General features: G+C 40.1%; 1 protein-coding gene across 3 annotated transcripts in view; it reads left to right on the top strand.

Annotated features, from left to right (window-relative positions):
* LOC136738699 (semaphorin-3D) overlaps positions 1 to 14,979 on the top strand; it is a 73,240-nt gene that overhangs the window by 1,673 nt on the left and 56,588 nt on the right. The window contains exons 2-3 of one of the 3 annotated variants that reach the window (XM_066698302.1): positions 2,893 to 2,929; positions 14,726 to 14,785. The gene's annotated coding sequence lies outside the window, so the exon portion shown is untranslated. Of the gene's footprint in view, positions 1 to 2,892; positions 2,941 to 14,725; positions 14,786 to 14,979 lie in introns of all 3 variants that reach the window. The other 2 variants (XM_066698301.1, XM_066698303.1) reach the window with 2 other exon arrangements.

The following is a 14,979-nucleotide window of genomic DNA, read 5'->3' as shown; positions in this document are numbered from 1 at the left end:
CAGCTTGAACTGCTAGCATGTGTCGATAAACATTCCCGTAACAGTATAGGTCCCACTTAACAAAGATGTCAAGCATCATGTAAAGCGCACAGTCTCCCAAGCCTCTTACTCCGGGTTGTTTCATTCTACAAAACGGACAGAAAAGTGTAAAAAAAAATTAATTAACAATAAGCTTGTAAAAAATGAACAAAAGTGATGCTATCTCTAATCTGTTTCAAACTGCTTTCATTTTCACGTTACTCATTGTGCTGGCATTACTGTCAAACATATTTGTAATTCTTTAAATTATTATTTTGTTCTTGACTCTTTACAAAAGTATATGAACCTCTAAAGGAGCTCACCTTCCGTTAAAATTAATAGGGTGAGGTCAAGCTTAACAAAATAAATAGACTTCATTAAAGCTATTCAATACAGCACAAACTAAAAATACATATTTTTTGACAGCCTACTTAGAAACACCTTCCATAACCATACTTATGTAATTTTTAACCACCAGTTAATGAATGGAGAGACTAACTTGTTTAGACAAGAGAGGAAATGTGAATTTACTCACCGCCAATGCTGTAGCTTGCTAGTATTTGAAAGAGAAGTGTATATTGTTTTCCCTTTCCTGTTATGTAGTTTACTCTGATGTGTTTCTCTGTGGTTTTGCGTTGTTGTTTTTGTTTAGAATGTGATTTCTCATGCTTACTAACAATTCCAGGAAAAACATAACCTCGGAAAAGACTTCCTCAAATGTACCAGATTGTACAGTTACTTCCTTTTGAATGTCTATGGTGCTTTTGCAGTTTTAATGTAGATATTACATGTTTATATTTATTTTACTATGTCGTATTGTTTTTACATTGGTTTTGCCCTACATATTTTTTTTGTTTTGTTTTTGATAATACAGTTAATTCATATAAAAACACTTTCAAAGCCTAATGTTAACTAACATGTGAATCATGGTATTATCATATTCTAGTGTTGTAATACACATTGAAAGCATGGTAGAAACAACAGGAGATCACTGAAAAAGGAAGACAAGAAAGCAAAAGGATACAGAGAAAACACACTACCATTAAACTTTAATAAGAATGGGCAGTCTAGTTAATGTTGCTTAAAGCTGAAAATCCCATTAAAAAGAAGAACTTTACTAGCAGAAATGTAATGTACTGTACTTTGTCTAATTTCCGCTCTTCATGATTTGAAAAATATTGTGATACAAAATCAAAAAAGCAGACGTTTAAAATCCTCCAGGGACTTTTCAGTTTGGACCTGAAAGATTAATGTGCCACTTTACAATGTCATTATGTTGTTTTCTTATTGAGAAAAACAACAACAACAACAACAACAACAACAACAAAAAAACACGATTGAACAGCATAATAGTAAATGTTAGCTGAATCTAGCCTGTTTTGTTGAGTATGACAGTAATCATGACAAATGATAGTGCCAGGAGAAATAAATCATGCAGAACTCTTATAAGAATTAGTGAGATAAAAGGTATTAGCAAGTAGACAGCACTTCTTTTATACATAAGCTGATGGTCTGTTGGTGAAATTAAAACTGGGTATTTGCAATAAAACATTCTTAGTTCAGGTTCAAAAGCTTTAACTGCAAGTTATTGGAAACTGATGACATAAATAATCAGCTTTTGAGAGACAGCTTTCTTGTGGCCCTAGTTACCCTCTGAGCAACAATAAGGTAGTCATATAAATGAATCCAGGTCAACACAGCAGCAAACAGCAGCAGTAATGTTGCAATTCATTGACATATAGACAGAATATCGTGTTGTTGTTTTCTTGCACTAATCACAGAATTGTGTTGTTGGTGCTTGAGTACCAGCTTGTGTTAAAATCTCAAGGAACTAAAGCAGTAGAATCGATAGCACCAGCTAGTAACATATCCTAACAAACTTGCACCTGTCAGGTCTAATTGGAGGAGGTGGGTGGAATGCAGTTACACTACCAGTAACTGCTTAAACAGCTTACATTTCAATAAAAACTGGAAAAATGGGGGTGTTCTAAAACTTTTGACCGGTAGTCTATGTTTTTTATTTTGGATCTACAACGACAGCTATTGTGCCCCCACCCACACCCCCACCCCCACCCCCACCCCCACTCCCACTCCCCCCCTCCATTCCTTGCCAGTAAAGCTCTCCACCTCAATGACATCCAAGAGTGCTGCATTTTGTGGACAGCGTTTAAAAAGTTCTGTCTGCAGCAGAGTTGTTCACCCTGCACTTGAATGAAGAGGCCCGATACATTTAATCGCTCCCTCTGACCCCAACACTTCTGTCTCTCGGGGCCCCCATTGAAGAACTGGGAACATTTCCATCATAAAAAAAAGCATCAGAGCTGGCAGTGTCAAACACGCATACTGATTCCTCAGCTTACTCCCACAGGTCCCAGGCTACTTATCACACTTTATCTGCGGTTGTCAGAGCTTTATCAAACAGCTCCAAGGACTTCGCTGTTTGTTTATGGGGGGTTACTCACTGAAGACATTTCCCAAGGATGGGCAAGAATGGTCTCAAGCCCAAGTAGGCTCAAGGCAGACACGCATACACTCTTTTTGTTGATGTGAGATTATAGTGTGTGGATTCACTAATGGGAAAAGTGGGCAGCACTTCATAATGCCCACTTATAGATGCTCTGTTAACCCTGTGTGCATGTGCATCTCTTGTTTGTAACATGCTTGATGAAGAATTAATACAGGCTTAACATTTTATCTGTTGTCTGTAAGTGCTGCCGAAAGGTTCTGTTAAGTGGACCTGCTCATAACACTACGAGTTCTTACACATCACTTTCTAACCACAGTCAAACAAAGTCTCCCAGGCTGAGTCAACATGCGTTGCAATATGATTTAAACTAGATTTTGAAATTTAAGATTTCTCTTTCTTTTTTTTAGGAGGGACTCCGAGCAGGTGGCAGACCGGTGTTTGCAGGTGCTTACTAGGTTTGGCTTTGTCAGTCTGAACTCTTAATTCATTTATTTCTTCATTTATTGGTTCATAATGTTTTCATCACAATTAAGGCCAAAACCAAAAAATAAGAATAAGATCTCTTTTAGTGAGAGATAAGGCAGCTAAATCCATGTCATATGTTGGAATTCCCCCAGTTGTTTCAGTTTTAGCAGATGGGAAATGAATGGATGGTTTTGGCATGGTGGGCAACCACATTACCAATGTTTTTAAGGGAGTTTCCAAGGATTTTTGATTATTTTTCCTTTTTTATCAGCAGGCAAAAGTTGAAAGTGATATCTCTGACCCCACTAGCACTCCACGCCGTAACAAAATCTGAACATAACCCATGGCCTTGAAAAGAATGTATCGCACGCTCATCTGTTTCAGCTTAAACTCACAATGCTGGGGAACATCGCAATTACATGTTAACATGGCACCGAAAAATGGGAGAAATCTCTAGATCTCTATGGAGGGTTTTAAGATCTTTTAAGTCTGTTTGCCTTTCAGATGTGATTGATAGTAGACATAAGCAGACTGTAATGAGATCTGTGCACTGGTGACTTAACTACACTTTGGGCTTTTGGTGGAAAGCTTGTCAGAGACTTTCACCTGCCAAGCTGCTCTCCAGGAACTCTAAACAAAGTCAGTTTAATCTAAATAAATTAAAACACATTTGCGATGTCTGTATACATCTGCTTCAGAAGCTAATCAAACACTTCAGTTCTATCTTTCTATCTGCATTCATTTCCCCCGCCTTCTGAATCTTACCTACCATTCCTACATCTGAACCAGACTCAAAAACCACGTGTAGATCTGTACCGATGGATTTCACCATCATATTGTCCATGATTCATATTATGTCTTTTACGTTTACCTAAAGGATCCTGCCAGTTCTCAGTGCCGCGTCAGTTGATAGGATCTGCTGAAAAGATCCTGCTCTGCTTTTTTCTCCAATTGACCCAAGCCTCCCCTCGAGGCTTGCCAGAGTGATCATCCTTTTCCCTGCCATCGCTCCCCCTAGAGAGACCATATAATCCCAACCCTGCTTTACTTCACAACTTGACAGGCCCCACAGTGGGGTAGGGGTTGAGTCAAGGGGAGAGCAATGCTGTACTTCTTTGTAGAGCATTTGAAGACTCTTTATGAGTCAAGTCAAAGAATTCTACCCCTACATATCATATTTCTCCAATGGAAAAAAAAATCACATTTTCAATGGTATAGCCAAGAAAAAGATGTATGTATCCTAAGATAAGGCATTCCAACATCTGTGGTACCCCCTCCCCCCCAAAAAAGAAAAGAAATAAGGCAAAATATATGATGCTAGCAAGAGAAAGTTCTCACACCTCTACTTTATTTTGTTTTGTAAATGGTGTGGAACTTTTTTATACATGGGAAGTTACACATTGGGGTGGCTTTGTACAGCAAGTCTACTTGATGTCCAGATGCTTTTTAAGAAAAGCTGCATGCTACTTAGCAGATGGGACCGGCTAATGAAATTAGGAAAGGAACGCGTTTCTCTGAGAAGAGAAAGTCATAGTTGTCTCATAATTATAATTTAAAGACTGACCGCCGAGGCGAATGGATTTGTGAGGTATGCAGATAAGCCATTGAGGAGATTAGCGGATGTACGTACCTTATCGAGACTGACATTGTCACCGTATTCTTTTGTCTGCCCCCAAACTTTATTTCTATTGTTCCGCTGGTGCTATGGTAACGAGTCTCATTCTGAAGACAAGCGGACCAACTTCTCAGGCCGGCCTGTGCTGCTAATGGGCTTAGTCTCCAACATTAGCCCCAGTTCTTGTTTGATTATGTTAACAGTAATGCCAAACTGAGTGCAAATTCAAATTCAAATTCGGATGTGGAGGGTTTCCTCCTGGGAAAATCCCTACCAGTGATGTAATTTGCAAAGAGAGTCAGAATGTTCTGACCCTTTGATGTTGCAAAGGTGTGAAAATACCATTGCTGTAGTTTAACTGTAAAAACAAACACATTTTTTAGTCTTTAGTGGAAGGATGCCTTAGCTGTGGTTCATGTACAAGAAACAGAAGAGGGACAGAAGAGTTTGGCAAATGAGAGATGTGACCTAATCTGGGGTTCTTCCAATGTAAATCCTAGTTTCACTTTTTTGCACATGCTACCAGACTGACCAGGCTGGTTAACTTAGACACATTAAATAGCACACCATTTGTTCTTTTAGCAGTGAAAAAACAGTGGTTGTAACTTGTATTTTCTATTTCCTTAAAACAAATCACATATTACAATACATTCTGCATTCTTTGCTAAACCACTAGACACTATGTATTATAATAATAATAGCCACAACACCAATAATAATTAGTATAATAATAATAAACAATAATAACAATAGTGAAACAATTCACCTGCATAGTAATTTGAGTTGTTTTATGTCTTCTGTTTCTGCAAAATCTGTGAACACATATAAAGAGTGACAATGATACAGTAACAGATTTGGAAGAGAGCCTACAGCAAAACCTAACCTGATCCCATGTACGCAGGGGGAGTCTAATTTCCATCCCGCGCTGTGCTGTAAATGTCACATGGAGGCGCGTAACACGGCAAACGGTGTTAGCAGAGAATATGCCATGTGTTTCATAGCCAAAGTCCAGTCAATCTTGAGCATGCTTGTCCAGCTTGGGGAGATTGAACACCTGTTATGATCTTGCTCTTTGGGAGTAATACAGGAAGGAGAAATGCTTTTTCTTACCTGAGAGAATGCCAAGGGCCAGCCAAGGCAATAAAACAGTTCTGGCGTGGCTTGGGATCGAGCAAGAGATTCTACACACATGGCTTAGTTTAATAGTCACTACATTTGTAAAAAGCACTGTGATCCATTATTACATTTCTGAGCAGCTTGTATTTGAGAAACCGTTACCCAGCCTTTGCTGCGTGCTTATCGCTCTGATACTAGTTGATTTGATGTGATTTTGACCATTGTTTCTGTGCTGCTGCCAAAACAGGCACATGGTCATGGGGATTATGCAAGCTCTTAACATATGAGCCTGAGGGAGGAAAGCAATCGTAATAAAATGTGCGCGAAGCCCACAGCAGTAGGGAAGATTGTTATTATTAGATTTAATAGATTTTGCAACTTCCTTGTAATTCAGCTGGCCGATGATGACTGGAACACTTATTGGAAAGCAAGCCAGCTACAGGGAGTAGTAGTGATTGTAAGGGAACTCTCCCACTCACCATCCCTCTGCTTGTGTGCAAAATAGACCCAGGGATAGGGAGTTAATGGTAGGATAACTGTTTTTTTATTTTTTATTTCTTTTCTTTGAATGACTTGTACAAAATGAAGAACATCACAGATTCTTCCTGGAGCATTAGTATATCTACATAGCATAAGATTGTGCAGTTGGTAGACTAATCAAATCAGTTATGGATAGTATGCCAGTTGACAAAGTCTAGTATCAGAGAGAGAGAGATTATATGTGTATGTATATGTATTTATCTCTTCATAGTCACTGAGTCCCTTACCTAGACTTAAACGTTTTAAATAACCAGAATTAGATTAATGGGGGATTCTTTCTTTTCTTGGGGAGGAGTGTTTGTATTTGTGTGCATGTGTGATGTGGGGGGTGGGGGGGGGGTCATACCAGGGGGTCTCACACAAAGCTGAAACACAGGGTGTGTAATCTTTGCTGCTGTGATATTGGGGTACCTAATGTTTAAGCCAATTCACTGTCTTAGCTACTGCTCACCACCTAGGTCTCTCAGCTACAGTAGCAATAGGCCAGACCATGTGCAAGTGCTCTTGGCATTAGTGATAATAAAGCCTACACTACTAAAATAATCCTATGCAGTTTATAACACTTTGATTCAACCCAGTTCATTTAAAAGCAGCAACTCAGTGTGGCCAGCAGACTCTCTCCCTTTGAGCAGCCCTAATGTGTGATGAGCAATCAGAGCCTCTGAATGGGAGTTGTCTGGGAAAGCCTGCATCGGTTTGAGTTGTTTTGAGACACTTTCCTGTCCCTTCCTCCCCTGCTGAGCCCAGTGTCTGGGGGCAATAGATTGCTTCATCTCCAAGAGAGACCACCCAAAAAGAATGTCACTGGTGTCCCCTGACAGTCATTTGGAAACCGCAGCCCACATAAAAAGCACCCCACGCATTGTAGCCCCAGGATTACACCGAGATGGGAGATAGCTGTTCATGTAAATTGAGATCCTGAGCTACATGTTCCTTGAAAGCATTTGCGCTTCACCCCGTATGCCATGTCTTTGCCGCTAATCAATTGAACTGCGCTTTGAAGTAAAGTAACATAACTTAGATGCCAGTGGTATTGTCAGTGCAGGGCGTGGATTGGTTCGGTAGTGAGGTGCTGCTTGGCAGCCTGCCTTATGTGTGTGAATTTAATTCAGTCTGAGGCTGCTGAAGACAGTAATGAATTCACTTTGTCTCTAGAAGACAATAATGTTTAGCACGGCTATTACACTGAATTAGGCTGTTGTGGAGCTCTGTTCACAAAGGTTTTAGGGGGAATAAACAGAGGGATTCTTTAATGTGTAAGTAAGACATATTCCACAGTCTGAGGTTCTTGGTACACCTGGTGCTCAATAATATGTTAATCTCCTATCACAACTGGAATTTGCACTAATGAAGTCTGTAGTGTGACCTGCTGCCTTTATTTGGACTCTTAAAGGGTGATGATGGATGTTTCTCATTTGACAGTCAGTCATATGGGTGGGGAGAATGCAAAGCAGTGGAATAAACAGGATCACAATGCTGCTAAGGCTGAAAATGACACAACAGATTTTGCCTTCCTGCTTAAAGGGACAGGCAAGACCAACCAATTTATTTCAGTGGTGTGAAAGAGATAAGGATAGAGGTTGTCTTGTTATCTATATATATTAATTTCTATAAAATCATGTTATGATATAGGATTTGTCCATCGCTACACTGTTAGGTAGGTCTAGTGTGATGAGAATCCCAATGAATTCTGCCAATGAATCTTGTGGATTCATTACATCTTACATCATTTAGTTTTTTAACCCATAGGCTGTACAGCAAGATTGGGCAGCCCTGGTCCTGGAGAGCCACAGTGTCTTCTGGTTCTTGATTTAATTAATTAAATTATTGGACTTTATTAGACTAAAATTTCCATGAATTCAAGGTACTCAGTGAATGATGATTTTGAGAACAGTGGTGGTGGCTGTGGAGGTTTTTTAATGTAAAGCGTTTGGTTTTCCATGGACTACACACTAGTGTATTTTACAATGAGTATGTCTGATCTGAATCAGTTAACCTTAAACCTGACTTCTTACTTATGTAATGTAACTGTTAACAGCATTTATTGGTGCGCTAACTGCACTTAAGACTTGCTTTCCACCTTGTTTGTACTCGGCCTACTGAATCATAAAGACGTGAACCTGATTTCCTCTAGTTTTGAGGCCAGAAGTTATCCTTTAACACATCCTAGGACTCCTCTTTTGGAACTAAACTGAGCCTAACAGTTTGCCAACAGTTGCTACCTTACGCATTAAGCAAGTACTCCCTACTGTGCTGTACTCCTGGGTCAACACTGGTATGAAGTTGTAAGCCAAGAGCCTCTCATCCCTTACACCCACTTGAGATATTAATTGCCTGTTTTATAGCAATTGTCATAATGAATTATGCCTTATCTGTACAATGTCAACAAACAGAAACCCCCATTGAAAGTCGGCCAAATCATTGTGTTTACCCCCACGACACGCTTTTGTTTAGCCGACTTGATGGATGGAGACGCTATTGAAATGAAGCACCAGGAAAAGTGCAGAAAGTGTCAAAGACGGGCACATGACGTTGCTCTTCAGGAATTAATCTGGGCGAATGAGTTCCACGTGTCAGGCTGTCTGCACACACCGCGGCCTGTCCCTGTAAGGAGATGCGCCCTCGTGTGTGGAATGCTTGTGTGTGTAAACCACGTCAGTCCTGTCATGGACAAGGAGGTCTCTGGCTTCCGCGGGCTGGGTAGTGCTGTGAAGATGAAACGCATCACTGTTTTGCCTGGGAGGGTTCAGAGATAGCCGACGTTCTCACTTGATATGCACTGCCTGTATCTCTGAGCAGCGGATAAACAACCGCATTGAGATGACAGGCTGCTAGTATGCTCATCCACTGCCCAAGCTAGATAGCTGGCCCATTTACCCCATACAAGCTGTGTCCCTCATTCTGTATCTGTATCTTGCCTGCTCTAGAATGTGGCTGAGCTCCCCTTGTGTCTAATGGCAAGTGGTCGCTGTATTCTGGGCTTGCCTTCTTGTTCTTTGAGTGTTAGTATATAATGTTCCACATCCTCATTCCAACTGCTAAACACCAATTTTTTTCCAAGTAATGGAATTTCAGGCCAAGAGGACAAAGATAAATCACAGCTAGCTCGTGGCGGTGTACATTTTGCAGGGGGGTACAATAAGTAATAAAACCCATTGTCTGCTGCTGATTCTTACCGTGATATATTTTTCCACTTAGTTTACAGGAGCTCTACTTTTTTCTACATTTTTAATTTTAAAATCAACAGTTTTATGATGCATATAATTATTGCATGTCGACAGAGCTTAGTTTATTTCTACTTTCCAGAAATCTAAGCCTTCCTACGCCTATGAAGTGATTTTTGTCCAATGCCACGTGTAATAGCTTTTAAAGATGCCCACCACTAGTAATCGACTTCCTGGTGCGGGTGCTTGTGTAATACTAGTGTAGTTTTTATTAACTGTTGTAATTTATTACTGTGTGTTTTATGCAGGCTAGCTTCTTATAGATGAGAAAACCTTTCAAAATCTTACAGAGAAAGTTATTTTGGCAGCGGCAACATGAACTAATCCACCATTAACCTTCGTCTGTCTTTTCAGTCCTACATTCAGCTAAGTACCAGCAATTTACAAAATAAGGCACAGCATTCCCAAAATGCACCTTAATTAGCTATAAATACAGGTGGATCACATGACACTCTGTAATCTGAGCAAATCCTAGCCTAAAGTAACAGCTATCCCAATTCCCTAGGGGTGCCCACTTACAACAGGAGACTGATCTGGAAATAGTTTCCTTTAATTCCAGGATAATACTTTACCTTCTAATTAGGGCTGCTGTAAGAAGGATGTTGAGTAAAAGTGACACCAAGTTACCAAACCTTTTACTTCTTGACAAAAATAAGGTATTTCCTTTTTACTTTAAAAATCTAAAATGTAAAATAACCTTATTTCAATAAAGGCTAAATGGGATAAAAGACACAATGCATTCAGAAACGCATTACTATTGTAAATGAAAACATCCCAGAAAAAAGCTAATAGAGAGAAAAAACTCCTCCCCTAAATCCTTTAAGGAGCTACATTTCTTTTTGTAAAACTCCACAGAACTTTCAACAGCTATATTCACCAACCAACCAACTTAGCATCTATTTTCCAAGTATTCAGAAAATCACAGAACACACTTTGACCACTTTATACATTAAGGTCCCAGTTCAAGCAAGGTTAAAGTACAGAGCAAAGCGTTTCAGGATTTCCCCAAGCCATGCATCATCATTTGATGTGAAATGGGAAGAGATTCAATAGTGTTAACTTTGGACATGTGGATAATGTAAACCACATTTTTGAGTGAATGTCGAATGATACAGCGCTGCTGCCCACAGCAGGCTTCATGTGTAACATGACGATTTATCCAAATGTCTTTATTATGTTTTTATTATTATTGCATATCAAACGATGCATAGGCGGGTAAGGAGGCGGTCAGCATAACTCATTTGTCTTCAGGCATTGCAGTCATACCTTGGGCTTACCTTTGGCAGGCCAAGAGATATATGTCTATCTAATGACTGTTTAAGATGCTCATTCAAGAACTGGACGCCATCTCATTGTGTTTTATCTGGGTTTAGCTTCATAGATCAAGGGCATGCTTGAGTCTGCCCAGCTCTAAGTGTAATAAATGAACACATTAGTCTCTGTTTTTATGGGAATGGAGAAATCGACTTTGAAGTGCTGGAGATGTATACATATTCTTCAAAAGCGAAGCCTGTGCTTGCACAGTAGTGTAGTGTTTGTTTGCTTACTTACAGATATACTCAAGGCGATGTTTCAGTATGATTTTTCATCTGCCAGCCGTGAGATAAAGGAAAAATGCGCTGAATCAATGACTCATTCTCTTTTCCTATGTGAAAATGTCATCTCTCTGAAATTGCACTTGCAGAACTATTTCAAAAAAGTGTGCCTAACTGCTGAATATGTTCTCCGGAGTCTGACAGATGCTTTGTGATTGTTTTAACTTTAATCGAATAATGGACGGTTCATCTCCAGTCCTCCCCTATGCCAGAAAGGCCATTAATGTTGTTCATGTTCAATGCTCACCTTGTGATCCATTTTGTGATCCATTCTGAGCAAACTGAGAAAGACAAAGAAACACCTCAGCATAGTTGGACGAGTAGGAAATTAGCAAATCCCTCAGTATCAACGAGTTCTGGTTGTATTCGGAGCCATCTTCAATACTCATAATTTGAATTAGAATTTTTTGTCGAAAAGTGGATACAGCATGTGTTTCCACCTCATCAGATAAGAATGTAGACGCAATTGTTATAGATTAAGACAAAGAAGAATGGAACTAAAAACAAAATAACTATAAAAAAAACACTCTTTGAGTTGAGACACATTTCAAGATGGTTGTAACCTGACTGTAAAGTTCATCAGAATGACAAACATGGTTAGGCTGGGGTCCCTTCTGACACAATGAGGGCTGCAGTGAGTAAACAAGATACACAGGTCACACAGGAAAGAGATGTGTCTGCAAGCCAGAGTGTCACAGGAACTGAGGAGTGTCTTCCAGGGCTAGGTTGTGAGTCAGGGTGATTGTCTCCTGTGGAAATGGCCTCGTCTGCGATGGGAAAAGGGGAAGTCAGGAGCCTTACAGGAATTCATGTGGGAACACGAGGTCAAGATGGCATTTTGTTTGGAGTGCCAATAGAATCCTTTTCATCCATGAGCATAATACCCACGAGCATAAATCTATGAGAGAGACTCTTAGCTTATCAACTGTGGGGTATCGTTATACAAACAAAAATTGAAGTAGTTGCAAGTTACATTTAGGTTTCTGGAACAGAATAAAAAATGAGCAGCTTTGACATTGGGATAAGTTGTGTTGTGAGGTACCAAGCTTTGATGAAATAGACTGCACTCATATTGGGCAGGAGCTGACAGGTTGGAATGACTGCTCAATCAAGGACATGATGCAAAATGTGAATAAGAAGGACATATTGGTGACATAGGGCAGATGTTCTAAGGGGCTACTTTATTGTTATATACTAGGCTATTGTCTATAAGGGAAAACATTACTTGATTTTGTCCACAACAATAGAAACTGAGTATGGTCTCATTCAGCTGGGTCTTGGATATGTTCAATTTGTAATTGATAATTGGAGATCAAGCCAAACTCTTCATCATATATAGCTAATATTAACATTGTTTTCTACTTTGGAAATTAGATATAGCACAACATCTTTATATGGTAGAATATCACTCAGAATGAAATTGCATGATATTGAAACACTTGAAGGCATTGACTTGTACCCCACTCAACAAACATATGAGTGCTGCAGCAACAGATAGTTTCATTTGGGTTTATTGGGGTCCACTCTATAGACACAGTTGTCTCCTGTTTCCCAGATAGTCCAGGAAACCAGCTTTAGAAACTCCTTAGTAGGGAAACAATGGGAGAGCATGGGGCCGCCGTTCCCAGCTGGACTGGAACGAGGAAGCTGGTTGCTTTGTGGAGATAGCGGACGTCATTCAGCCTGTTTGTGAGTCCTCGGAATACCAAATAAGGCTTTTGAATACACTCCTATTGGATTAGCTGAATTCTTCTTGCCAAAGTATATTCCTGGGTACACAATCACTTAGTTGTGTTTTCAGTGCCTAGGTGATCTTGTAAGCTTGGTGATGTGTTCGTTAATGGCACGGAAAACATGGAGCAGCACATAATTGGATGGGGAAAAAGAAGAACGGGCAACAGGTCACCGGACGGGTAACCCCTTGCGAATCAGAGCTCCATTCAGTGATGCTCTGTAATCGGACAAAACCGACCAAACCAAAGAAACAAATGTGATAATGCGATGGATGTTGCCTGCAATAGCAAAACCTGCATAGTTCTCACATGCATTGTATTGAATTAGGCTGTCAGTATTCATGTGAGTAAAAAATTTGGACTGGGGCGCACATGGAGGAAGTGGTGATGGGATGTATGTCTCCGTGGTGTTGACAAAAGCAGACAGACTAGGATGACTTCACAGAGGGGTGATGACAACAGGTGTACATGTAACTGCCTCTTACATCAATAGTTCATTCTGTGTTGGCTGCCATTTCCATGACAGCGTCCTGAGCTTTCCAGGCACTGGAAGGATTGTATACACGGTACCTCTAACAACATGGTGCAAAGTGTTTTGACAAACCACAGACTCGCAGCGAGTGGAATTAAAAAGAAAACCAAGAATATCCAGTGCTGAAAAAAGGCCCATCAGTCATTCGATTCAGACTCCTACTAGAAACCACGTTTCACACTATCCTGCCCCTCCTTGTTTGTCTCCAGGCTTTTTGACAGTGAATGTTGAATGTATTCAGGCTAAAAGGTTGGATTTAAATATCAATCCCCAAAATATCCCCTGCATGCAACAAGAAGAATCGCAAATAAGATACCACTGATGTATCCACTTCCTAATGGTTAATTGGACCAAGACATTCTTGTGGCCATTTGAAGAACTGGTTCACCACATGATCCACACACCCAGCCCTCTGACTGCAGTGTCTTTGTTACTCGTGCTGTATCTCTCGCCCCTGACTGTCTGCTGGCCCTGAATAAAGTATTAAGTACAAAAAGAAAGTTAATATCCTCAGTTCAGTGGGTGCATTTCTTTCCAGTAGTAAAATAATAGGCTTTTTGTTGTGCAATATCATGCATCTTCCTATATTTAGGCTAATATTTACAGTGTAATAGGCTTACAAGAGATTTTATAAGCATTCATGGGTTACAAATTCAGTCATGATAAATGTACTCAGTTGTTGGTATATTTCCATTCTGGGAATTAAACCTCATATTTTCCTTATTAACCTATATTGACGCTAACGTTGAAAAATTACACAGTGAAGGATAGTAAAGGAAACTACATAATTATTATGTATTATTTGAACCTGCTATAAAGCTGTTTAGTGTTTTCTTTTTGTCAGAATGTACTAAAGGAAATGACCTGGACAGCAGTTTTAATCTACAGATGAACTTCCTTTGAAACTTACAAAGACATGAAAGACAGGTAGCAGCCGGGCCGGAAATGTATTCACAGCAGTGCTAAGAATAAGAGGAGCACGTACAGCAGGGACAATAGTGGGAGAAATGTTGTAAAGTAAATCTTGTTAAAGTCAGGGGAATTACTGTAGTAAATGTTTTACAAGCCGCCAGGGGAAGAGGTAAAATCAAGCACTCTTAGTCCTTTGTCATTTAACTGTTTTGTAAAACTTTACATGGGCTTTTGAAGTCTGTCTCTCAAGGAATGCATTGCTACTGCAGACACCTATAGTTCACAAGATGGTTTCCCTCCTAATGGCAAATGCTACATCTTTTCTCTGCAACACAACTTTTAATGGCAAAGGAGTGTAAATCTCCCTGTTTTTGTCTGACAGCTGGGGGAGCATCTGGAACCCAAGAATCTTCTAGTTAATTAGTTTTTTCTATGCTTGTATGTGTGGGTCTCTGGACCTGACAGGCAGAGGTGTCGTTAGTAATGAATGTTATTTTCTCCTTGGCAGAGCGACTTCAGAGAAGAAGACACACCGGGAGAAGCTGGAGTGCGGTTTCACATTGCAGAGGTCAGTGGAGATGGCATTCGTGGGTGTGCAATTGCACTCCCCAAACCTGTAACCGCCCCCTCTCTCCCCCCCTTCCCCTGCACACACTCCACTAATGCTGCATTTTGAAAAGTCCCCCCCCCCACCAAAAAAAAAAAAAATCTTCAAAGGTGGAATTTGAACCACATTTAACATACAAGACATGAAAAACAGTC

This window comes from Amia ocellicauda, chromosome 3 (genome assembly GCF_036373705.1).
Source record: "Amia ocellicauda isolate fAmiCal2 chromosome 3, fAmiCal2.hap1, whole genome shotgun sequence".
Classification (NCBI taxonomy): Eukaryota; Metazoa; Chordata; class Actinopteri; order Amiiformes; family Amiidae; genus Amia; species Amia ocellicauda.
This window is presented reverse-complemented; position numbering and strand designations above follow the sequence as displayed.